The 25,424-nt window shown below is 43.2% G+C and overlaps 1 protein-coding gene and 1 long non-coding RNA gene across 3 annotated transcripts in view; one reads left to right on the top strand and one right to left on the bottom strand.

Moving 5' to 3' along the window:
- The window catches only part of LOC139767286 (uncharacterized), a 398,565-nt gene that overhangs the window by 359,790 nt on the left and 13,351 nt on the right, over window positions 1–25,424 (bottom strand). The window lies entirely within an intron of this gene.
- LOC139767288 (uncharacterized) lies at window positions 15,978–22,519 on the top strand. Its single transcript, XR_011717031.1, has 2 exons — window positions 15,978–16,148; window positions 22,051–22,519. It is a non-coding gene; the product is annotated as an uncharacterized lncRNA (long non-coding RNA).

Raw genomic sequence — 25,424 nt, 5'->3', positions numbered from 1 at the left:
TGTGTGTGTGTGTTACCGAACTTGGGAGCCTTGAGAAAGGTCCTGGGGATATATATATATATATATATATATATATATATATATATATATATATATATATATATATATATATATATATATATATATATATATAAAGGCCGTTTTTGGACAGATTGAACACATCACTGACCCGCCGCAAGCTACCGAGTCCGCCATTTCTGGACAGGAGGAACGCGTCACTGACCCACCCGGTCGTGGGTTACGAAAGTCATAAGAGAGAATCAGACGAGCCCAACCTGAGATCAACTCCACACTATCGGTCTCGCTTGGCCCAACTTTATGTATTTAGTGATGGACTTCCTATATTCCTACCTCGCTTAACAGTGTTCTGTGTTTCCTCAGCTGTTAAAGTTTTTCTACATTTGTTTCCATGTTTAGTTTGTAACACGTACTACCTTTTCATAATATTGTAACTTTCACTTTTAGTGTTCTCCCTTACTTTTGTGCTATGTCCTATGTTTTTTTGTGTTTCTTGTTCATATTTTGTTTGCAGTTTACATATCATATCCAAGTATTATGGCGCAGTTATTTTCTTTTTTGTAGATTCCTGATGATGCTTCTGTGAAGGTGAAAGCTTGATTGTAATAAAGTGGGTAACTATGTACAACTGGTGTTTGAGCACCCACCAAATTGTAAAATAATTCTTGAGAAAATTAGAGAACATGTAATGTAACATGTATGATGAATTAATACAAACTTAGTTACTTTCCTCTTCTAAATGAAACGAATATATAAAGAAGTAACACAGTGTTACAGTGGGTAAATCTAAGTTGATTCTTTGCTGTATTAAGCTAAGAGTGACCTAATCAAAACTAGCATAGTCCATATAACTCCCGTTTGTATCATAACACCGACAAATAATATAACTTTTCATATCAAATAAAAGATATTTACAGGTTTTCAAGATAGATCTAAAGCCACATACTCTTTAACTGTTATTATCTTTATCATCATTGTTATTATTACTTACTGATTTTATAGATATTACAATATTGACTGTTATCACTGTGTTTCATCTTTCATAAACTACCCCTATCATGCTGGTGTGCTTTTATCGCTAAGGAATATTTCACGTGTTCCTAACACTGTCGCCTTATTCATATCCCAAGAGCGAATAGCCATTACCCACACAGACATACCAAGAAGTATAGTACATAGCCCAAGTGTACTATGCTTGTCGGGATTTCGTCTTCGCATCCTAACCTAAATGATCATGATGTACTGGTCTAGCCTCAGCTGCGATCCTCTGCGAGTTCCCACAATAATGTATTGGTCTAGCCTCAGCTGCGATCCTCTACGAGTTCCCACAATAACGTACTGGTCTATCTAGCCTCAGCTGCGATCCTCTGCGAGTTCCCACAATAATGTACTGGTCTAGCCCCAGCTGCGATCCTCTGCGAGTTCCCACAATAACGTACTGGTCTAGCTAGCCTCAGCTGCGATCCTCTGCGAGTTCCCACAATAATGTATTGGTCTAGCCTCAGCTGCGATCCTCTGCGAGTTCCCACAATAACGTACTGGTCTAGCTAGCCTCAGCTGCGATCCTCTGCGAGTTCCCACAATAATGTACTGGTCTAGCCTCAGCTGCGATCCTCTGCGAGTTCCCACAATAACGTACTGGTCTAGCCCCAGCTGCGATCCTCTGCGAGTTCCCACAATAACGTACTGGTCTAGCCCCAGCTGCGATCCTCTGCGAGTTCCCACAATAATGTACTGGTCTAGCCTCAGCTGCGATCCTCTGCGAGTTCCCACAATAATGTATTGGTCTAGCCTCAGCTGCGATTCTCTGCGAGTTCCCACAATAACGTACTGGTCTAGCTAGCCTCAGCTGCGATCCTCTGCGAGTTCCCACAATAATGTACTGGTCTAGCCACAGCTGCGATCCTCTGCGAGTTCCCACAATAATGTATTGGTCTAGCCTCAGCTGCGATCCTCTACGAGTTCCCACAATAACGCACTGGTCTAGCCCCAGCTGCGATCCTCTGCGAGTTCCCACATATCCTACAGTTAACTTAGATAAAAGACATATTTTCTTAGACTTAAAAAGCAAGTCGGCCGAAGTTACTCTTCACGCGCAAGTGTACAATGTAAAAGAAAAATGTACGTACCGACTAAGGTTTTTAGATTAAATTCTTAATACAGGAATACACACACACACACACACACACACACACACACACACACACACTCATTATGAAGACGGTTAGGTCACAATATAATGTTAGGTCACAATATAGTTAGGTCACAATATAATTAGGTCACAACATAGATAGGTCACAATATAGAGTTAGGTCACAATATAAAGTTGTCGATATAGTTAGGTCAAAATATAGAGTTAGGTCACTATAGTTAGGTCACAATATAATGCTAGGTCACAATACAGAGTTCTAAACTTTCCGATCTTTCCTTGTCCAGCTTACACAGCGACCCACGAGAAACGACATTAGAAAGAGCAGCCACAGCAGACCTTTACCTACCTCAGAACCGAGGTCTTATGTGGAATACCTTTTTTTTAAGGAGCCCCTTTTCTTTACGTGGGTGGCACATGGACAGCGTTTTCTATTGGGATGAAAACGTTATAAGCATAACATTATATGACTGACTAAAACAATTTGATGTGTAATTAGATCAAAAAAATGTTTAGGTTATCTGAGAGAAATCCTAACCATACATAACACATTCTTATCAGATGCCCCAAAATGCAACACACGCAGGATAAAAACTAACGGAATCTTTTATCGATAAGGAAAAAAAAATTGATGAAAACTAACGGAATTTTGTATCGATAAAGGAAGAAAATTGATAACTAACAGAATTATGTATCGATAAAGGAAAAAAATAACAATTTTGTATCGATAAAGGAAGAAAATTGATAACTAACAGAATTATGTATTGATAAAGGAAAAAAAATAACAATTTTGTATCCATAAAGGAAGAAAATTGGTAACTAACAGAATTATGTATTGATAAAGGAAAAAAATAACAATTTTGTATCGATAAAGGAAGAAAATTGATAACTAACAGAATTATGTATTGATAAAGGAAAAAAATAACAATTTTGTATCGATAAAGGAAGAAAATTGATAACTAACAGAATTATGTATTGATAAAGGAAAAAAAAAATAACTAACAATTTTGTATCGATAAGGAACCTTTTTTCTTTTTATAAAAAGTCTTATTAGATTATACCAACACAGAATTGATTAATAAAGTGATTCATTTCCTCAAATATACGAGACTGGTCAGCTTGATGTGATTCATAACATATATAAAATCGTAGTTCATGCAAGACGCAGCCAAATAATGCATCATCATCTTATTTGTACACAGATGTAACAGATGAACACACTTCAAATAAACCATTCTTATCGTACGAAATGTTGGGTAAGACTTTGCGACTGAATAGTTAAGTCTTACAGGCGGTTTTCCCAAGAGAGAGGCCGAGTGGCTGACCCTTCCCTCCCTTCCTCCTTCCTCATAGGTCGCTGGCCGTTAAACCCAACAACTTGTTTTCAAAAAGAAAAAAAAGAAAAAAAGAAAAAAGTTCCGGCAGAACCAACCAGGGATATCCTCACACAGACTCCCTCAAGCGTCGTGACTATGGACAAGTGAGGACCATGATTACGTTTTCTTTCCTTCTTTTCTGTATTTCTTTTTTTTTTTTTTCCTCTCAAGCGAGGTATTCTTGACTGAGGCATATTTTTTTCCTTTTTGCCTGCGCCATGTCTGTCACTAAGAAAAGAAAATATGATAATGTGGAAAGCCTATGTTATTTCACATTAATAGAACAACTGAACCCTAACGATGAGTTCGGGTGTGAATGATGATGGTTAAGGAGACGATGACGTGTCGCCGCGAAGAAGAAGCTTACTACCTCATTAATGACTGCTTTGGATGGCGTCATGATCACAGCAAGGCACAGCACAGCGCTAGGAGACCCATTACCTAACACGGCTTGGAGAGGAGGGGAAAAGTTGTCTAACGAGTTATATCTGGAAGGTCAGGGTCTACTACAGTGGTCGTATGATTCTGGACTGGGGGGGGGGGGGGGTTAAGGCCCATCGCCTGAGAGTAAAGTGTGAGACTGGATAAACACACACGGGGAACCTGAACGAGCGTAGGAAAACAAGGGTAAAGTACAGGGAGGTACTCTCGGGGACGACGGTACAAGGGTAAGGTACAGGGAGGTACTCTCGGGGACGACGGTACAAGGGCACGGTACAGGGAGGTACTCTCGGTGACGACGGTACAAGGGTAAGGTACAGGGAGGTACTCTCGGTGACTACTGTACAAGGTAGGTACTCTCAGTGACTACGGTGCATGGGTATGGTACAGGGAGGTACTCTCGGTGACGACGGTACATGGGTATGGTACAGAGAGGTACTCTAGGTGACGACGGTACAAGGGTAAGGTACAGGGGGGTACTCTCGGTGACGACAGTACAGGGAGGTACTCTCGGTGACTACGGTACAAGGGTAAGGTACAGTGAGGTACTCTCACCATACCTATGGAGTACTGTATCTCCGTTGCCTGTATGATCAAGCACCGTTCTGACCTGCGGTTCGAGAGGTAAACCAGGTCTCCCAAAATATCCGTTTTTGCCGAGGAACAAGTATATCTCATAACAGAAAACGGAAAACTGGATCCCTCCTCTCCTGCCCCGCGGGCCAAGGAAAATCCCTTTGAGGAGGTCCTGCAACGCAGGGCCCCCACGGTCGTTTGCCCGGGCAACGCATGCGCGAGCGAGGCTACCTCGACCCCCACCCCCTCGCTAATCCCCTCGCCGCGGCCGGAGAGGAGGAGGAGGAGGAGGAGGAGGAGGAGGAGGAGGAGGAGGAGGAGGAGGGGTTGGATGATGCATGGCGCAACATCTACTACTATCAGCGGGGTGACCTCCCAACTTATCCTAGGATGGTTTACGACATCGGAGCGCTGCTTCTTCAGGCGGTGAAAGAGCCACGAGAAAACGCCTTATCCACCACCGCCAGGGGGGTTCGTTTGCTTTTTTTCGCAGGCATCGTCACGTCAGTCGGTGACCCGTCCTGGAAATAAAACAGCAGGGAGCAACGACTTGCTCCTAGAACACACACACATACACACACACATCCACACACAAACACACACACCTGCCTAGCGACTGCGCTCTCTCTCTCTCTCTCTCTCTCTCTCTCTCTCTCTCTCTCTCTCTCTCTCTCTTTCTACTCCGCGTCTTCGGTGTCCAGTTTAGCACTTTCTTCATGCGCTGGCAGACCTTTCCAAGGGCACGTTCACCTCCAGGGAAGAAGATCGCAATAGTCCCTACGTAAACGTGGCATTTTCATGTTTACTCAAAGCGCGACCTCCATGCCGAAGATTTAGCTGTGTTCTGAGGGTGAAGTTCGTGGGGACGTCGGTCGGCTCTGGTGACTCTACAAGACTATGGAACCTGGAAAGAACCTGGTGGGCCCTGAGGTGGAACCTGGTGGGCCCTGAGGTGGAACCTGGTGGGCCCTGAGGTGGAACCTGGTGGGCCCTGAGGTGGAACCTGGTGGGCCCTGAGGTGGAACCTGGTGGGCCCTGAGGTGGAATCTGGTGGGCCCTGAGGTGGAATCTGGTGGGCCCTGAGGTGGAATCTGGTGGGCCCTGAGGTGGAATCTGGTGGGCCCTGAGGTGGAATCTGGTGGGCCCTGAGGTGGAATCTGGTGGGCCCTGAGGTGGAACCTGGTGGGCCCTGAGGTGGAACCTGGTGGGCCCTGAGGTGTTTGCTGGTCCAACTGCTGCAGTCCCAAAGGTCGATCTAAATAGCCCTGGGTAAGTTTCTGATGTACTTTAGGTTTCTCTGTACCCGTAAAGGAGCCAAAAGGACATCTTTGCCTTATGCCTGTACAGTAGTTATCCGAATACTATCACATCATGTGCGAGTGTTTGCACACTAATTTCGTCTGAACAATGAGGCAATATAAACCAAGACTCTACTACACTCAGTGGAAGGACATAAACCTGACTTTCAAAACATAAAACAACTATCAAGAAAAAAATATAAATATCCATAACACATCCTGTTAACGTTATCTCACAAACTATTTCTTCTTAGCTTGGCGTGTGCTTATTTCACTGGGTGGAGACGCTGTTACCTCTGTTACCATCAGAAGTTCAACTTCTGTGTATGTGCACACTAAAACATCTGTTCATGACAGTGAAATATGACTGTAGTACATTCTAAGGGTGTCCACTACCCTCTTAAGACAGAGTAATTGGTATTCAGCACCACATGTCAACGAACGAACGAGGCGAATCATACGAATGTCTTGGGAAACCCCTCCGAATAGCTTACGGCAGACTTGTTTATATATATTTCACAATAACATATTATTCTCTCCTTCACGTAATGACGAATGCTTATCATTCTGTCGTTCGTGTTTCAAGGAAAGACTCTTGCACTCGCCCTACCGAAAAGAAATATATATATATATATATATATATATATATATATATATATATATAATCAGCTATCAGGCGAGAACTCATTTTCTTTCGTATTCTACATGTGTTTCCCCTCTTAGGAGAGACTCTTTTGATTCGACCATTACACGTAATTGCCTTGAATATCCTGACTGACTGACAATGGAACACCTGGGTTAAGCCCGAGAAGCTGATGTCGTAAGCTCCTTGATTTCTTCATCCCTTGGGACCCCGCGACAAATCCCATCTCAAAGTCAAATCCCCACATTCCGTCCCATCAGTCAACAGTCAAAGATGCCCAGAATAAATCACTCATTTTCTATTTTCTTATTTTTTTCAGGAGAGGGAGGGGGTTCTGAAACAATTCGTTACATTTAAAACCACACACATCCACCTGAGAGACCAGTGTACCACATCAAACACACTTATATATTTGTATCAAGTGTCGTCATTCAGTCTAATCTCACTGACTTGGGGTGAAGCAGATACGTGTGTAAAACACCTCACCACAGAAGCAGCATTTCGGTCAAGTAGCTCGCAGGGAGCAGCCACTGGCGCCTTCCCACCTAACCCAGGTTGATGTTACTAAGATAAAAAAAAAGAAAAAGAAAGAAAATCTCGTGTGGGTACGCACGGTGAGGAGCTTCAGGCTAAAAAGAAAAAAACATATAAGATGGAGCTTCTATCCAGCTGTAGAATTATCAGTTACAACAGAAAAAAATATGGGGGAAGGGGGATGTTATTCATTGATTGGATTTGTCAAGGAATCTCCATGAACTTCAGGAAAAAAAGAGTAAAATTATACAGAAATGACCTTCACGCGCTACCCATTTTCTTTAAGACGTTACGTTTTCGGCACGAACATGTCTCTTGTTACTCTCTTCACAAAGAAAAGGATGAGCTTAGTAGAATTACTTACTGTAAAACATGGCGTTCCTCTACAAAACACGCCATCGTAATCCTTTATTATACTTAACCGCTGTCTCCCGAGTTAGCGAGTTAGCGCAAGAAGACTGACGAGGAATGGCGCAACCCACCCACATACACGATATCTACATAAACGCCCACACATGCGCATATACATAAATATACATTTCAACGTATACATATATATACATACACAGACATATACATATATACACATGTACATATCCATACTTGCTGCCTTCATCCATTTCCGTCGCCACCTCGCCACACTCGAAATAGCATCCCCCCTCCCCAAAGAAAGGCAGCGCCAGAAACAGACAGAAAAGGCCACATTCGTTCACACTCAGTCTCTAGCCGTCATGTATAATGCACCGAAACCATATTAATGTATCTACGTACGCAAAATATAATCTAAATTCTTACGGTAGGTAAGTAAATCGGTTTCTTTCAAGTTTTGTTTTTCTTCGTGTCCAGGTATCTCTTATGCCACTTGATATAATGGCTCTCAAGGAGCATTGTATTAATCTGAATAAATCTATCATTTTAAGGTTATGATTATAAAAGCACTACAACACATCTATGTCTTATGTGATCACTTTTTTCGTCAGACGAATATTTATAAAGTTTATTTCTTTTAATTCTGAAAGTTAGCAGGCAATACAGGTTCTCGGATAAAGTTACAAATAGAAGGAAAAGATGTACACTAACAAAGGCATACGATACTCAATGGCAAATGACTTGGGATGCAAAGTACGAAAGAAAACGGAAATGTCGATAAGCGTGTATAGCCTTGGAATAATCCGGAACGCCTTGAAAAATGTGTGGAAGTCGAGAACATTATCTCGGAAAGCAAAAATGGGTATGTTTGAGGGAATGGTGGTTCCAACAATGTTGTATGGTTGCGAGGCGTGGGCTATGGATAGAGTTGTGCGCAGGAGGATGGATGTGCTGGAAATGAGATGTTTGAGGACAATGTGTGGTGTGAGGTGGTTTGATCGAGTAAGTAACGTAAGGGTAAGAGAGATGTGTGGAAATAAAAAGAGCGTGGTTGAGAGAGCAGAAGAGGGTGTTTTGAAATGGTTTGGGCACATGGAGAGAATGAGTGAGGAAAGATTGACCAAGAGGATATATGTGTCGGAGGTGGAGGGAACGAGGAGAAGAGGGAGACCAAATTGGAGGTGGAAAGATGGAGTGAAAAAGATTTTGTGTGATCGGGGCCTGAACATGCAGGAGGGTGAAAGGAGGGCAAGGAATAGAGTGAATTGGAGCGATGTGGTATACAGGGGTTGACGTGCTGTCAGTGGATTGAATCAAGGCATGTGAAGCGTCTGGGGTAAACCATGGAAAGCTGTGTAGGTATGTATATTTGCGTGTGTGGACGTGTGTATGTACATGTGTATGGGGGGGGGGGGGGGGTATATATATATATATATATATATATATATATATATATATATATATATATATATATATATATATAGGGAGAGTGTGGTTGAGAGAGCAGAGGAGGGTGTTTTGAAATGGTTTGGTCACATGGAGAGAATGATTGAGGAAAGATTGAGCAAGAGAATATATGTGTCTTAGGTGGAGGGAACGAGAAGTGGGAGACCAAATTGGAGGTGGAAAGATGGAGTGAAAAAGATTTTGAGTGATCGGGGCCTGAACATGCAGGAGGATGAAAGGCGTGCAAGGAATAGAATGAATTGGAACGATGTGGTATACCGGGGTCGACGTGCTGTCAATGGATTGAACTAGGGCATGTGAAGCGTCTGGGGTAAACCATGGAAAGTTCTGTGGGGCCTGGATGCAGAAAGGGTGATGTGGTTTCGGTGCATTATACATGACAGCTAGAGACTGAGTGTGAACGAATGTGGCCTTTGTTGTCTTTTCCTAGCGCTACCTCGCACACACATGAGGTGGGGAAGGGGTTGTTATTTCATGTGTGGCGGGGTGGCGATGAGAATGAATAAAGGCAGACAGTATGAATTATGTACATGTGAATATATGTATATGCCTGTGTGTTTATATATATTTATACGTTGAGATGTATAGGTATGTATATTTGCGTGTGTGGACTTGTATGTACATACATGTGTATGTGGGTGGGTTGGGTCACTCATTCGTCTGTTTCCTTGCGCTACCTCGCTAACGCGGGAGACAGCGACAAAGTAAAATAAGAGAAAAAAAAGAAAGAAAAAAAAAAAAAAAATATATATATATATATATATATATATATATATATATATATATATATATATATATATATATATATGCATATATGTATATTTTCTTTCTTTTCTTTTAAACTATTCGCCATTTCCCGCGTTAGCGAGGTAGCGTTAAGAACAGAGGACTGGGCCTTCTTTGGAATATCCTCACCTGGCCCCCTCTGTTCCTTCTTTTGGAAAAAAAAAAAAAAAAAAAGCGTCTGGGGTAAACCATGGAAAGCTGTGTAGGTATGTATATTTGCGCGTGTGGACGTATGTATATACATGTGTATGGGGGTGGGTTGGGCCATTTCTTTCGTCTGTTTCCTTGCGCTACCTTGCAAACGCGGGAGACAGCGACAAAGCAAAAATATATATATATATATATATATATATATATATATATATATATATATATATATATATATATATATACACTCGAGTATATCAGTATTTAAAGAAATGACAACAACAGATACTTGAAGCATAAAAACTTTTATTTTAGGGCATTCGTCCATATCGTCAACCTGTGCTTCAATTCGATGCAGAGCACAGCCGACACTATGGAACGTTCTAGATCATAGTTTCTCGGGACATGTACCGATAATGATAATAATAATAATAATAAATTCTTATCATTAATATTAATAATAATCATTATCATTATGAGAGATTAAACTGATGGCACTTACGTATGCAAGGGATTTTGAGCTAACAACTTTTCTACCGAAAAAAAAAGACGAATATTCAAGTTCCAGAAGAATCGTCTCAAAAATAAAGAGAAAAAGCTGGGGGCAGCCTAGTACCTCTTTGCAGCCCCTCTATTTTCGCGCCTATCTATACACTGGGGTTGAGAAAGTCCATATTTCTTATTACTGGTACATCCTCCTCGGTTAAGGAGAATCGCTGTACGTGCCTGATGACGTAAGCGAGCGAGTTAAGATCATAAACCGACGTGTTGTTAACTGTGGCAGAGATTTCCTACAACAGGTTTCGCCCACCACCTCTCGCAAGTCTCGCCAGAACGTGCGATAGTCCATCAAGGTCGCCAGGGGCACGATAGCCGATCCCGGTGTCGCCAGGAGTACGATACTCCATGCGTGTCGTCGCCTGTGGTATACGATACGTCATTCGCGTCGCAAAGGTTGCAGTACTCCATTAGTCGGGTTACGATATAGTCTACTACTGTCGCTAAGAGGGGGGTGTATGAAGGCCACCAGTCTTGCTCGTGGTCCGATAGGCTACTACACTCGGGTTACGATATAGTCTGAAGGCCACCAGTCTTGCTCGTGGTCCGATAGGCTACTACACTCGGGTTACGATATAGTCTGAAGGCCACCAGTCTTGCTCGTGGTCCGATAGGCTACTACACTCGGGTTACGATACAGTCTATCAGCCTTGCCAAGTGGTATGGTACGATATCACACACACACACACACACACACACACACACACACACACACACACACACACACACACACACACACATGATCCTGGACCGCTGTAATATCTCCGAAGACCTTTCTCGCACAACTCAACCTTCATATATATATATATATATATATATATATATATATATATATATATATATATATATATATATATATATATATATATATCAGTTAAAGAGAATGAACGGCCAGGCTTGCCGGGCTGAGAGAGTACGACACACAATCGCTCTCTCCTTGGATAGCGAAAGCACGACACCACCATATCTTGTGACTTTTAACATTTCTTTACCTATTTTCTTTTTTATTTCCTCCTCTTACAAAACCAATAACAAAGTTACGTGGAAGTTGGACAAGGATGGCTTACACCACCGAACACTCATTGTCTACTAAGGTTAGACGAGTTCACATTACCTCACACCACCAGAGAGAGAGAAAACAGAAAAAGATATTCAGACATGATAGTATACTTGGGTATATCCAGACGCGTAATATCAGTGAAGTCACAGAAGTATATAACAGGTTCCTCCTGGAACGCAAAACAGAAAAAAATCCTCTCCGAAGAAGCACCAGAGACGACTGCTTACACGTATTCTCTCTCTCTCTCTCTCTCTCTCTCTCTCTCTCTCTCTCTCTCTCTCTCTCTCTCTCTCTCTCTCTCTCTCTCGCTCGATGCGGCTTAAACCCCCACCCCCCCCAAAAAAAAAAATTACGTCATCCTCCAGTCATCAAGAGTACGAATATACTGCCACTTGACAACATTGCTAAATAGAAGGAAGAAGGCTCCTCCCATCAGTCCTGTCTTCGGGAAAATTCAAAGAGCTAAAGCAACCCAAATCTGGCAACCCAACCCTCCCTCACCCACAGCTTTGTGCATCCTTATGCCATTTCCATTATCTGTTTTACCCGTCGTCGTCGGCTGCGTTTTTTTTTTTTTTTTTTCTCTTTGGTCGTTCGGCAGACAGACTTGGGAGCAATAGAGAAAATGCGGTCACACCTAGGGATAAATAGGTGGTTTATGGGAACGGCTTTAGCGAGACTGGGAGGGGGAGGGTCAAAACATGGCGGTCAACAGTACCAGTTTGGTGGCCTTGAAGATTAAAAATGGCAAATCTCATAATCCTTAAGGTGACCTCAGTGGCCCTGGGATAAACTGTTGGCGCTGGAGACAATGATATTGCTCTGGAGAGACATTATTGACCCTGAGTCTTAGATAGTCTCGGAAGATTGGTCTCGGGGAGACATTATTGACCCTGAGTCTTTGATAGCCTCGGAAGAGGGGCCTCGGGTGGCAATACAGTAGACCTGGGAGGTAATTATGATCCTGGGAGGGACTATGATGGCGTGGGAGAAATCACAAAGATCCTGCGAGAGACTGTGGTGACCGTAGGAGAGACTGTGGTTGACCTTGGAAGACCTCAGTGACCCGGGAGAGACTGAAATGATCCTTAGACCCTAGATCGTCGCGTCCCTAAGAAATTTTCATCACATCCGCGAGAGACATTTTGACTGTCTCTCGAACCACCAAAGAGAATTCAGCGCATTAGAGGTTAATTTCCGAGATAGATTCTGCATAAATGTATGTATTCGTCAGATCAGGGTCAAGAAAATACTATAAGTAGTCCTTTACCCTCAGCTGGGTTGTATAGCCATAAACCATCATCCATTAAGGTCCTCACGCACAGACTAGGCTAGAAAACGAGGAAAGTGCATGCAAAGAGCTAAAGGAAGAGCTGATCTACGTCCATGTCACTATTGTATTCGAGGAAGCAGATGTCGATTTGATTTCGTGGATGATGTCCGCTCTCGGGCTAAGCAACAGCCAGGGGGTTATGCTGTCAACGTCACTTCAGAACCAACAGTTGGAAATTTAATGAGAATGAAAGATTGGACAAAAACTTGGGAAATTTAATAAAGATGAAAGATTGGACAAAAACTTGGGAATTTAATGAAAATGAAAGATTGGACAAAAACTTGGGAATTTAATGAAAATGAAAGATTGGACAAAAACTTGGGAATTTAATGAAAATGAAAGATTGGACACAAACCTTATGAATTTAATGAAGATGAAAGAGTGAACAAAAACTTGGGAAAGTTTATGAAGATGAAAGATTGGACAAACACTTGGGAATTTAATGAAAATGAAAGATTGGACAAAAACCTGGGAAAGTTAATGAAGATGAAAGATTGGACAAAAACCTGGGGAATACGGCATGGACAAATTTCCAAACTGCTTCCTCATTACAATCCTATACTAAAGCTGCCAGAAGTAATTCGCAACTTCCCCAGCAACGTCCTATTAACAACACACCGTGTCCTGAGAAAATAATTTGACCAGACAAGGAAGTACATTCGTGTACATAGGAATGAAACTGTGTTATTCCTCTTACTAGAGTTACATTCCATCAGAAGTATGACTAACCCCCAGATACATAATACACGTAATGTTGTGTCATAATACAAGTTTATTCTTTCTTTTTTTTTCTCTCTCTATTTTTCCTGGGCGGGAGTCACCAACCTCTGCGTCCCTTGAGGGGCAATGACGTGCAACACTCCAGGACCCTCAATTGTGCGAGGGTCTTGTGAGGCTTCGTGCGTGCGTTCACATGGAAGGGTGTCTTGTTTACAACAAGAGTGTATGTTTGCCTCAGAACGATCTTGAACGGCTACAGAATGGCGCTCTACTTTGACGATCTGAGGGGTGTAGTGACGCGATATACTGACTCCTCGACTTACTGGAAGTGGTTCGACCTACGTAGAGACGAAAGAGCCAACCAGCCAGCCAAACCGATTTGCAGGTCGCCCTGTGGTGTATTGGATGATGTTACTCGCCGTGGGTCACCACCGTTCAGCCCAGGGTCGGTCCCACTCGGCAATCGGCCCACACCCAACCCAGGTGTTTATGCTCCCCTCGGGGCTGGTCAAGAATTGGTGTCCTGGCCCAGGCATATGTGTGTGTGTGTGTGTGTGTGTGTGTGTGTGTGTGTGTGTAAATACATATGGGTACAGACAGGATACATATATACAGGTTAGAAGACGGGGCAACACAAATGTTAGCACTCTCTCACCCAAAGCACACAAATAGTACCTTTATATGCAGTCAATATCTGCATAAAAAGAAAAAAAAATGTTGCAGTGTGGAACAGAAGTTGGTGTGGATGGACTTTTGTAGCTAAGAGCCATTAAATCTAATGTAATGGCCACATCCTTGGAAGCAAGAGAAGGTTAAGCATCATCAGTTTAGATTCTAAAGTCAGATCAGGCCAATGGAAGCCGAAACGATGCAGAATTACGCAAATCCCAGGATACGAAGCAGGAGTTCACTCGAAAATGAAACTGTCGTCCCCAATTTTGCTTTCTCTCTCTCTGTAATCACAACGCAGACCTAACCTCTACCAACACCCACGTAGACCAGCCGCATACGTACGTCCAGACCGGATTTAAAAAGGAAAAAAAATATGGCATAACCCTGAAGTAACCGACAAGGAGTCCACGTCCTTAAACACGTGACATTACGGCGAAGTCCCTCCTCACGAGGCTTCAGGTATGACCGTACCTGGAAGCTGGAGGTCAAGGAGGGGTCACAATCGCCCGCGAACAGGTTGCAAGGCGGAGGGAGGAGGAGGACTGGTGATAATTTTGTCAATAGTTCCATTATCATGTGAGGTCTGGAGGCAGCAGCTGATCCTCGCATAACTTACGTGGGTATTGATGATGTGGGGGCCCGGGCCTCTCTGTTCTTATTGATCTCTCTCTCTCTCTGTGAGGGCCAATTCATTCGCGAATTTGGAGGGGGGGGTTTCCAAATTATACTCGCCCTTCATTCTTTCGGAGCGACTTTGTTCATCTACGTAAAAGTAAATTATCTGTCGCTTATTGTATGGCGAATCTTATCAGTCCCCAGGTAAGTGTTGTGGTCACGGTCGCAAGTACAATAACAAATGTCATATATGAACTTCATGATCCACCCGGGGGAAACTAAACTGAAGTGTATGTTTCCTTTGAGAGGCACCTGGCGAAGTTCGAACCATGGGTTCCAGTCTGTAACTGGAGACGTTCATATGGCAACACATGATAACACGCAGCCTTCCTCTCCTCCTCCTACACACACACACACACACACACACACACACACACACACACACACACGCAAACCAGTCCCTCGGCCGGCAGATGCAACGATCTCCGTCGACAGCACTACCGAGGGGCGCCCCGATGCACGTTCAAAAATATATAAAGAATGATTAACTTTACTTCATATACTACTTTTATCCTTCTTATGCAAAAGACGAGAGTTAAAAAAAAAAATACCTTAAAAGCATTGGGTTTAGGGAACAGAAATTTTAAAACAAAATTATTGTGATTAAAAAAGTGACGTGGATTCTCAGGAAAACAAGATAGGAAATATAGAACGGAATGGATGATGAGCTTAGGAGACAAATAAAGTGAAACTCCAGAAATGTCTTTCACTTTAGTCGATAATCATGTTTTAACCCATAAGAAATTCAATCACTTTAGGTACTCGAAGTAAATTTCTCTTAGGTTTGAGTGTGTGTGTGTGTGTGTGTGTGTGTGTGTGTGTGTGTGTGTGTGTGCTCAAGAGTCGCTGACCCTCGGCTTTTCATGCAGTACCTACTGTCCTGCCTCGTATAAACACGAGAGCATCCCCGAGGTAGATCTACAGAAATGCCCCCGAGTTATGTTCGGATGACGAAACCTACAACGAACAATGTGAGAATGTAGACCAAAATGACTTCCAAGTGCACGATCTTCCATCGTGCCTACGGCGATCGGGTCACCGTCAGCGCGACACTCTTCCCCCCATAGTTCAGTCAGCAAGAGCTCACAATAAACCGGCACCCGCAGACGTCGACAAAGATCTGGAGATCAAAATGAGCCGCGCCGTGGCCAGACCCGCCCTCTTTGGCATGCCCCTCCCCCAGGTCAGCAGCCAGTTCAGTATATAAACATGGAAGCTCAACCTGCAGGCCACCAGACGCAGATAACCCGTCCAGCCTTGACTGAAGTATATATATATATATACACACACGCGCGCGCCTCTTCCACCTCCGTCAACATGAAAGTGGTAAGTCCCATATCATCACAGTCTATTTGATCTCGTCCACGACGTTGTCCAATTTACTAATGGCATATTCGTTTTTTTATTATGTTTTCCCATTTCTAAATGTTTTCCCCGTTTTCTTCTTTATTCTTTTGAAGTGTTCGGCCAGAATTTCTCTCTGAAGAAGGTTTTGAAACACGCATGGGGTAGATAACAGTAGTTTTGTTCTGAATCTTGCACACAAGCACTGCAAGCAATAACTTGATATGTACGAACTTACTCTCTCTCCCTCCCCCTCTCTCTCTCTCTCTCCCTCTCTCCCTCCCTCCCTCTCTCTCCCTCTCTCTCTCTCCCTCTCTCTCTCTCTCTCTCTCTCTCTCTCTCTCTCTCTCTCCCCCCCCTCCCAACAAGCACCCATTCCTAGCCGGGCCCATGACTACTGGTCAGTACACAACTGACACTCCATCTCGTTTATTTTGCGTCTTTTATTTTTTTTTTTCTTTTTTGCACAGGGCGAATAGACCTCATTAACAGGAGTCAACTCCCTCTACCTCGTAATTCTCCTCCTCCTCTTGCTGATATTGCTCTAGATTTACATTCATGATGTCAAGTGAAGACCATAACTCTCTGCTCTGTTCACGAGGGGCCTATCGGTGTGGCCTTTAATCATACCTTTCAAAATCATACCATCATTCTCAGGAGGCTCCCCAGTGTAGGGCTCAAGGAGGTATGGACATGCATCAGGCCGGAGCAAAAACGGTAATTCCATGCCATTTGACGCCATGGTAATTCCATACCATTTGTCGCCATGGTAATTCCATACCATTTGACGCCATGGTCATTCCATACCATTTGACGCCATGGTCATTCCATACCATTTGACGCCATGGTAATTCCATATCATTTGAAGCCATGGTAATTCCATACCATTTGACGCCATGTCCCCCCTACAATTATATGCTATCCATAGAGTAATATTCTATTCACCCGTGATGAACTACTTCCTTTGGGCCATCTTCTTGAATCATTCTCTTCTCAGTTAATAACCGCTAGTCAACTGATGGGAATGGCTAGAGAATGAATCATTTCCCAGGGTAGAATATGACTTCCGTCAAGTGCACTGATTTAGGGAATCCCTAAATCTGCACTCTTAAAGGAAGTCGGTCAGGGTCAGGAAAAAAAAAAATATATATATATATGTGTGTGTATGACAGAGGGAAATATAACATCTCGCCATCGCAACGGAACAGTTCCAAGGGCACCCATTACTAGGTTATTTTTGCAGCCGATGGGAACACCAGAGACGGTAAGCCACATAACGCAACGAAAAACGAAATACCATCATTACCTTTAAGGGCCATGAAATACTTTCACTCAGATTTAAGTCATTTATACACACACACACACACACACACACACACACACACACACACACACACATATATATATATATATATATATATATATATATATATATATATATATATATATATATATATATATATATATATATTCATTTCGTGTTTACTTCTGCAGAGATGTATGTTATGCTGTGATACGGTGTAACATCGTGTGTGAACAGCTGTTCAAGCTGAATCATATAAGTTTGATTAATCTCACACAGCTTTGATTACTGTTTACGCCTATTAGAAAAAAAAAAAAAAGGTTCAGATTATGTGGGCGAATCCTTTGGTCATCTCTTTTCATTTTCTATCAATTCCGATTCGCGATCAGATAGCCATACAAGAAGGAGAGACACGACAACTCATCATCAATTCATTTCGTTCATTCACCATTTTCCGGGCGTCTTTTGCCTAAATTACAAAGTCGTGTCTGACCCACTGGCATCAACAAACAGAGACGGGGTTATGTTAATGTGGTGTTATGTTTATGTGGGGTTATGTTAATGTGGTGTTATGTTTATGTGGGGTTATGTTAATGTGGTGTTATGTTTATGTGGGGTTATGTTAATGTGGTGTTATGTTTATGTGGGGTTATGTTAATGTGGAGTTATTATTATCATGCGGTGTTATGTTAATGTGGAGTTATTATTATGTGGTGTTATGTTAATGTGGGGTTATGTCTATGTGGTGTTATGTTAGTGTGGGGTTATGTTTATGTGGTGTTATGTTAATGTGGGGTTATGTCTATGTGGTGTTATGTTAGTGTGGGGTTATGTTTATGTGGTGTTATGTTAATGTGGGGTTATGTCTATGTGGTGTTATGTTAGTGTGGGGTTATGTTTATGTGGTGTTATGTTAGTGTGGGGTTATGTTTATGTGGTGTTATGTTAGTGTGGGGTTATGTCTATGTGGTGTTATGTTAGTGTGGGGTTATGTTTATGTGGTGTTATGTTAATGTGGGGTTATGTCTATGTGGTGTTATGTTAATGTGGGGTTATGTCTATGTGGTGTTATGTTAATGTGGGGTTATGTCTATGTGGTGTTATGTTAATGTGGGGTTATGTCTATGTGGTGTTATGTTAGTGTGGGGTTATGTCTATGTGGTGTTATGTTAGTGTGGGGTTATGTCTATGTGGTGTTATGTTAATGTGGGGTTATGTCTATGTGGTGTTATGTTAGTGTGGGGTTATGTCTATGTGGTGTTATGTTAGTGTGGGGTTATGTTTATGTGGTGTTATGTTAGTGTGGGGTTATGTCTATGTGGTGTTATGTTAATGTGGGGTTATGTTTATGTGGTGTTATGTTAATGTGGGGTTATGTCTATGTGGTGTTATGTTAGTGTGGGGTTAGGTCTATGTGGTGTTATGTTAATGTGGGGTTATGTCTATGTGGTGTTATGTTAGTGTGGGGTTATGTCTATGTGGTGTTATGTTAATGAGGAATTATGTTCATGTTCTTGTTCATGTAAACCAAGCTACCTGCCCGTTCGCCAGCCCCACACCAGCTAGCCGATGTGTGTGTGTGTGTGTGTGTGTGTGTGTGTGTGTGTGTGTGTGTGTGTGTTTGTGGGGGGGGGGGTGTCACAATAGGATATACTTTGGGGGGGAGGGGGGGATCACAAGATGATATACAAAATAGTGGGAAATACTTATCAATGATTCTAGAAACTAGTCAAGATAGTAAAGTAAAATTGTTTTCCATGACTGGTAATATTAGGGTGATCATCACACACGGACCGGTCTGACAAGGTGTTCAAGAATAAAAAAAAAAAAAAAAAAAAAAAAACATTCATTGGAATCATATGTTCATTTTCCGTGAAGCACATCTGATATTCACCGTAGTCTCTCTCTCTCTCTCTCTCTCTCTCTCTCTCTCTCTCTCTCTCTCTCTCTCTCTCTCTCTCTCTAAATACATATACATACATACATATATATATATATATATATATATATATATATATATATATATATATATATATATATATATATATATATATATGGGAAGGAGACTTGTGTGAGGAAGAACCAGGAGACTGAGTGCAGAATGGAAAAAGGTGAGAGCAAAGGACGTAAGGGAAGTGGGGGAGGAATGGGATGTATCGAGGGAAGCAGTGATGGCTTGCGCGATGGCATGAGAAGCGTGGGAGGTTGGCAGATTAGAAAGGGTAGTGAGTGGTGGGATGAAGAATTAAGATTTTTAGTGAAAGAGAAGAGAGAGGCATTTGGACGATTTTTGCAGAGAAGTAGTGCAAATGACTGGGAGATATATGAAAAAAAGAGGCAGGAGGTCAAGCGAAAGGTGCAAGGGGTGAAAAAGAGGGCAAATGAGAATTGGGGTGAGAGAGTATCATTAAATTATAGGGAGCATAAAAAGATGTTTTGGAAGGAGGTAAATAAAGTGCGTAAGACAAGAGAACAAAGGGAACATCGGTGAAAGGGGCTAATGGGGAGGTAATAACAAGTAGTGTTGATGTGAGAAGATGGAGTGAGTATTTTGGAATTTATTAAAAAAGGGGGTGACTGTGTTGTTGACTGGTTGGTAAGGATATCTGATGTATGTATGGCTCATGGTAAAGTTTCTGAGGATTGGCGGAATGCATGCATAGTGGCACTGTACAAAGACAAAGGGTATAAAGGTGAGTGCTTAAATTACAGAGGTATAAGTTTGTTGAATATTCCTGGGAAATTATATGAGAGGGTATTGATTGAGAGGGTGAAGGCATGTACAGAGCATCAGACTGGGGAAGAGCAGTGTGGTTTCAGAAGTGGCAGAGGATGTGTGGATCAGGTGTTTGCTTTGAAGACCGCATGTGAGAAATACTTAGAAAAACAAATGGATTTGTATGTAGCATTTATGGATCTGGAGAGGGCATATGATAGAGTTGATAGAGATGCTCTGTGGAAGGTATTAAGAATACATGGTGTGGGAGGCAAATTGCTAGAAGCAGTGAAAAGCTTTAATCGAGGATGGAAGTCATGTGTACGAGTAGGAGGAGAGAAAAGTAATTGGTTCTCAGTGAATGTTGTTTATGGATGGTGTTGTTAGGGAGGTGAATGAAAGGGTTTCGGAGAGAGGGGCAAGTATGCAGTCTGTTGTGGATGAGAGGGCTTGGGAAGTGAGTCAGTTGTTGTTCGCTGATGATACAGCGCTGGTGGCTGATTCCTGTGAGAAACTGCAGAAGCTGGTGACTGAGTTTGGTAAAGTGTGTGAAAGAAGAAAGCTGAGAGTAAATGTGAATAAGAGCAGGGTTATTAGGTACAGTAGGGTTGAGGGACAAGTCAATTGGGAGGTAAGTTTGAATGGAGAAAAACTGGAGGAAGTGAAGTGTTTTAGATATCTGGGAGTGGCTTTGGCAGCGGATGGAACCATGGAAGCGGAAGGGAATCACGGTGGGGGGAGGGGGCGAAAGTTCTGGGAGCGTTGAAGAATGTGTGGAAGGCGAGAACATTATCTCGGAAAGTAAATATGGGTATGTTTGAAGGAATAGTGGTTCCAACAATGCTATATGGTTGCGAAGCATGGGCTCTAGATAGGGTTGTGCGGAGGAGGGTGGATGTGTTGGAAATGAAATGTTTGAGGACAATATGTGGTGTGAGGTATTTTGATCAAGTAAGTAATGAAAGGGTAAGAGAGATGTGTGGTAATAAAAAGAGTGGTTGAGAGAGCAGAAGAGGGTGTTTTGAAATGGTTTGGTCACATGGAGAGAATGAGTGAGGAAAGATTGACAAAGGATATATGTGTCAGAGGTGGAGGGAACGAGAAGTGGGAGACCAAATTAGAGGTGGAAGGATGGAGTGAAAAAAATTTTGAGCGATCGGGGCCTGAACATGCAGGAGGGTGAAAGGCGTGCAAGAAACAGAGTGAGCTGGAACGATGTGGTATACCGGGGTCGACGTGTTGTCAATGGATTGAACCAGGGCATGTGAAGCGTCTGGAGTAAACCATGGAAAGTTCTGTGGGCCTGGATGTGGAAAGGGAGCTGTGGTTTCGGTGCGTTATACATGACAGCTAGAGACGGAGTGTGAACGAATGTGGCCTTTGTTGTCTTTTCCTAGCGCTACCTCGCGCGCATGCGGGACAGAGGGGTTGTCATTTCATGTGCGTTGGGGTGGCGACGGGAATATATTCTATATATATATATATATATATATATATATATATATATATATATATATATATATATATATATATTACACTTGATCATCGTTTCCCGTGTCAGCGATGTAGCGCCAGGAAACAGACGAAGAACGGCCCATCCACTCATATACACATTTATATACATAAACGCCCATACACGTACATATTCATAGGTAGACGTATCAACATATACATGTATACATATATAGACATACACAGACATATACGTATATACATTTGTACATATTCTCACTTGCCCTCATCCATTCTGGTGCCACCCTGCCCATAAGAGGGAGAGAGAGAGAGAGAGAGAGAGAGAGAGAGAGAGAGAGAGAGAGAGAGAAGCCTTCCCACTTTGTAATGTTCAACTCGTTCTCCTCCACTAGGTGCTGGTGGCAGTGGCCCTGACGGGCTTGCTGGGGCTGACCGTGGCCCTGCTGGCTCCCTTAGCCGAACCCGTGGTCATCGCTGCCCTTGATGCAACTCCCGGTCGCGGTGGCTATGGTGGTGGCGGTAGACATACTGGTTGGGCCGGAGGTCATCATGGCGGTCAAACCACACATTTCGTCAGTGGCATCGTTCCTTATTCTTGATCACTTTTGGGATGATCTCCTTTATCGTCATCAGTTCACATAAAGCTGGCCACCACGGGCCCCTCTCTGTCTCTACCCGCAGACGACAAGTTCCAGTTCTGAAGGCTCTGGTGAAGGAGCCGTGTTTGTTAAGTGTGGAACCCCCCGTTGGAGTCTTCAAAAGACGATCGGTCACACTGCTGTTTCTTGTTATTTGGCCTTGGAGGCTTCACCAAGTTAACATGTTGTTCATAGAGAATTAAAAGAGGAAAGAAAAAAAAAAGCGTTTGATAATTCAATATCCAGTGGATTTCTTCTTCTTCTTCTTCTTCTTCTTCTTCTTCTTCCATTACAGTCATACCTCAGCGTTTTTGGTCAGAAACACATCTAAATACTAATTCATTTTCTTGAAGATTGAAGCTGTACCGTTTTCTCTACGCTGTTTCAGATCTTTCGGACTTTGTAGAGCTACGGAACAGCATGAAAAGGAAACTAAACTTAGCTATGCACTGATTGGTTGTTCTTGTTGTTGATACAATCATATATGTGTGGCGTGGTGGCGACGAGAATGAATAAAGGCAGACTATAAATTATGTACATGTGTGTGTATATATATAAATATATATATATATATATATATATATATATATATATATATATATATATATATATATATATATATATATATATATATATATATTATCCCTGGAGAGAAAGAATACTTCCCACGCATTCCCTTGCGTGTCGTAGAAGGCGACTAAAAGGGAAGGGAGCAGGGGGCTAGAAATCCTCCCCTCTCATTTTTTTTTTTTTTTAATTTTCCAAAAAAAGGAACAGAGAAGTGAGCCAGGTGAGGTTATTCCCTCAAAGGCCCAGTCCTCTGTTCTTAACGATACCTTGCTAATGCGGGAAATGGCGAATAGTATGAGAGAAAGAAGAAAAAAAGATATATATATATATATATATATATATATATATATATATATATATATATATATATATATATATATATATATATATATATGTCTGTGTGTGTATACATATGTATACGTTGAGATGTATAGGTATGTATATGTGCGTGTGTGGATGTGTATGTATATACATGTGTCTGTGGGTGGGTTGGGCAATTCTTTCGTCTGTTTCCTTGCGCTACCTCGCTAACGCGGGAGACAGCGACAAAGTATGATAAAATAGATAATAATAATAATGATAATGATAATATATATATTTTTTTTTATACTATACGCCATTTCCCGCGATAGCGAGGTAGCGTTAAGAACAGAGGACTGGGCCTATATATATATATATATATATATATATATATATATATATATATATATATATATATATATATAGACGGCGAACTGATAGCATATGTAGCTGTCAATGGGAAGCATTATGTTTAGTGGTGTGGGATGATAGCTCAGCAGGTGGGTGAAAAATCAGCGAAGTTGAATAGGAAAAACTGCCTTATGGCGGTAATAAAGTGATAAGTCCGTATATCTAGTCAGTAATAAACAACCCACAGCTTAGAGGGAATTTCGTCCCCGGAGACGGTTGGCGGCGATCACTGGCAGTCGCTAAGTCCCCTGAGCGGCGATCACTGGTAGTCGCTAAGTCCCCTGAGCGGCGATCACTGGCAGTCGCTAAGTCCCCTGAGCGGCGATCACTGGCAATCGCTAAGTCCCCTGAGCGGCGATCACTGGCAGTCGCCAAGTCCCCTGAGCGGCGATCACTGGCAGTCGCTAAGTCCCCTGAGCGGCGATCACTGGCAGTCGCTAAGTCCCCTGAGCGGCGATCACTGGCAATCGCTAAGTCCCCTGAGCGGCGATCACTGGCAATCGCTAAGTCCCCTGAGCGGCGATCACTGGCAGTCGCTAAGTCCCCTGAGCGGCGATCACTGGCAGTCGCCAAGTCCCCTGAGTGGCGATCACTGGCAATCGCTAAGTCCCCTGAGCGGCGATCACTGGCAGTCGCTAAGCCCCCTGAGCGGCGATCACTGGCAGTCGCCAAGTCCCCTGAGTGGCGATCACTGGCAGTCGCTAAGCCCCCTGAGCGGCGATCACTGGCAGTCGCTAAGTCCCCTGAGCGGCGATCACTGGCAGTCGCCAAGTCCCCTGAGCGGTGATCACTGGTAGTCGCTAAGCCCCCTGAGCGGCGATCACTGGCAATCGCTAAGTCCCCTGAGCGGCGATCACTGGCAGTCGCTAAGTCCCCTGAGTGGCGATCACTGGCAGTCGCTAAGTCCCCTGAGCGGCGATCACTGGCAGTCGCTAAGTCCCCTGAGCGGCGATCACTGGCAGTCGCTAAGCCCCCTGAGCGGCGATCACTGGCAGTCGCTAAGTCCCCTGAGCGGCGATCACTGGCAGTCGCCAAGTCCCCTGAGCGGCGGTCACTGGCAGTCGCCAAGTCCCCTGAGCGGCGATCACTGGCAGTCGCTAAGTCCCCTGAGCGGCGATCACTGGCAGTCGCTAAGTCCCCTGAGCGGCGATCACTGGCAGTCGCTAAGTCCCCTGAGCGGCGATCACTGGCAGTCGCTAAGTCCCCTGAGCGGCGATCACTGGCAGTCGCTAAGTCCCCTGAGCGGCGATCACTGGCAGTCGCTAAGTCCCCTGAGCGGCGATCACTGGCAATCGCTAAGTCCCCTGAGCGGCGATCACTGGCAGTCGCCAAGTCCCCTGAGCGGCGGTCACTGGCAGTCGCTAAGTCCCCTGGGTTTTGCTCACTAACCTCTGGACAAAGAGGAAAAATTGTCCTGACGAAGAGTGTAATCGTCATGAGTCGTGCCTCTCCCTCGTCCCACCGCTGCAGTTAATGTGGACTGAAGAAAGAAGCAACGGTCGTTTGAGTGTGTTGCAGGTTGCGGGAGACTTAGACAGAGTATAATAAACAATGAGTAAATGATCATATATCCCTGGGGATAGGGGAGAAAGAATACTTCCTACGTATTCCCTGCGTGTCGTAGGAGGCGACTAAAAAGGAACGTAAAACAGGCATGTTTTAAAAAGTTTTTTTTTTTGCTTTTTTTTTTGACATGGACGTAACATTTCTTAGGGATGAGTTAGATTAACGGAAGGTCGTTTGAACAAGGCCTACCTATGGTTTTAATGAACACGGTGGTTTGAGTGCGTACTGGACAGTGTTTAGTAAACCACGACCATTTGATGTTAAAACCCGTTCAGCACGAT

The sequence above is a fragment of the Panulirus ornatus genome, chromosome 59, assembly GCF_036320965.1.
Source record: "Panulirus ornatus isolate Po-2019 chromosome 59, ASM3632096v1, whole genome shotgun sequence".
Classification (NCBI taxonomy): domain Eukaryota; kingdom Metazoa; phylum Arthropoda; class Malacostraca; order Decapoda; family Palinuridae; genus Panulirus; species Panulirus ornatus.
The sequence above is the reverse complement of the archived record's forward strand: the minus strand, read 5'-3'. Positions and strand labels throughout refer to the sequence as shown.